The following is a 2,388-nucleotide window of genomic DNA, read 5'->3' on the forward strand; positions in this document are numbered from 1 at the left end:
AAAAAAGACACAACAAGGCTGCATTTGATTTCTAAGTAGAAAAACTAGGAACCACTTAGGTGTTTGAGCTTTCACCATTCTGTGCTTTGATAAAAGCATTGGTGATTCCCATTTACTCACAGTTGCAACCAGATGGCTGGAGGAGGGAAACAAAGATGAATTGGATTCTAATGGAAAGCACAGTGAGACCCTAGGGCTTTCCATTCAAAGCAAAAGATGAAACAGGCCAAAATGTGCAGTGCAACTTATAGGTGTTGCAAGAAAATAAATAACAACAGAAACATGCATTCACTGGAACATGGACAAATATACTATTCATTGCTTGCCCAATAGAATATGTGGTCTTTTTCCTTATAAATTACAAAAAGATGTTGTGACTATTCTGATAATAGCATTGTTCTTGCTAGATGCTGTTGATTCTACTACAACAGATCTGCACCTTGCCCTATCTTGAGCCATCCTCAGGATTTCTGAGGATGGAGTCTATTGTTACAGTCACTGAACCAGTTCATTTTGTCGAAGAACTTCTTTTCTTTCTCCTATTCTTCTCTTTTCCCAGTATTGTGTCTTTTCCTAAAGACTGATGGTCCTGAAAATATGCCCAAAGTATGTATGTGAAACAAACTTTACCATCCTCATCTCTAAGAGTACCCTGGTTAAAATTCTTCCAAGTCATATCTGTTTTTTTTTTGAAAGTCCATGGGATATTTATTCTGTACTCTTTTCCAGCACGACAAATCAAAGGCATTAGTTCGTATTCTGGCATTCTTATTCATTATCCAAATTTCAGGTACATAGGAAGCAATTGAAAAGATCATGGCAAGTTTTAAAACTGACATTCTTTTTGTTTATCGCTTTGAAGATGTTCTTGACAGTAGATTTCCCCAATGCAACAAATCTTTTGACTGCCGTAACTATGGATTTTGATTGTGGAGCCTCCTAGAATGAAATCATTGACAACTTTATTCTTTTTTCCATCTCTCATAATGGTGCCTATTCATCTAGTGGTGAGGATTTTTGTGTTCTTGATGTTGAGAAGCAATTCATTGAAGGTGGTAGTCTTTCATCTTCTACAACAAATGCTTCAAGTCTTTCTTACTTTCAGCAAGCAGGAGTGTGTCATCAATGTGACACAGGTTGTTGATGAGCCTTCTTTCCACTGATCCTGAGGTCACACTCTGCTTCACATAGCATTAAACTTCCTTTGTCTCAAACCACGTCTAGCTATTAATGAAAATCTTACTTCCAGAAGAGAAAATTGTTAGTCGAGTTCTCTTTTAGGAGAGAACTTTAACAATCACTGTCAAAACAGTGTACGGTACATTTTTTTTCTGTCTTATATTTGAGCTTTAGTAGGACATTTCACTCTGACATGAAACATTAGGGTTAAAAAATAAAATAACTGGACTAAAAATGAAATAACATTCTAGTTGTGTTTTATTTTAGTTTTCTTGTTTTTAATCTTTATTTATCTGGAAGGTTTTAGGCAAATTGTTCAACCTCTTAGATTGATTTAATTTAAATATATATGAAACACTCTACTTTTAAGTTCAAATATTTACTGTATTTACTATAAAACAAAACCAAACTCACTGTATTGAATACAATTCATAGTGATTTCCACTGAGTTTCTAAAATTGTAAATATTCTGAGGAGACTGTTCTTCCTAGTGGTAGTTTCAAATTGTGAAACTTTCAGTTGGCATCATAAAAGGTAAGCCCTAAACAAGGATCCTTACTACAATAATATCCAACTCTCAACTTATCACTGCGAAGTCAGAACTGCCTCATAGCTGACCCTCCATTGAGTTCCTGAGGCTATAAATTGCATAGGAAATGTTAGTCCATCTTTTTCTGATTCAAACAACCAGAAATATATAGCCTTTTTGTTGGTAGTACAAATCACTGTGGACTTTGCGACCAGAGTTCATGCTTAATATTTATTTACTTACAATCATCAACCAGGCGTGGCACTAATAATTTTATATGAATTAAGACACTTAAACTTCATGGAAACTAGATGAGCTAGATGCATCTATTGTTCTCATTGCACTGATGAGAAAATGGAAAGCTAGAAATGTAGGTGATTTGCAAAGTTACATGACTATTGGAGGAAGAAGCCAGACTGTAGTTGAAGTCTTTTACCTGCAATTTAACATAAAATAGGTATTTAAATGTGATTTCATACAGGTTTGCAACTTTAAAAACCCTGTGTGGCAGCTCCACTCTGCAATAGAATTATTATAAGTCAGAATTGGCTCAGTGACATTAAGTGTATTGTTAGTACAATAAAATAAGTAAGTGTAGAAATGCAAGGTATAACATTTAACAATAGTGTTAAAGAATGTGCATATTCCATTATTATAAGACAATTAATACTAATGTTAAA

This window comes from Elephantulus edwardii, unplaced genomic scaffold (assembly GCF_000299155.1).
Source record: "Elephantulus edwardii isolate Elephantulus edwardi_28Jun2011 unplaced genomic scaffold, EleEdw1.0 scaffold00070, whole genome shotgun sequence".
NCBI classification, from domain to species: Eukaryota; Metazoa; Chordata; class Mammalia; order Macroscelidea; family Macroscelididae; genus Elephantulus; species Elephantulus edwardii.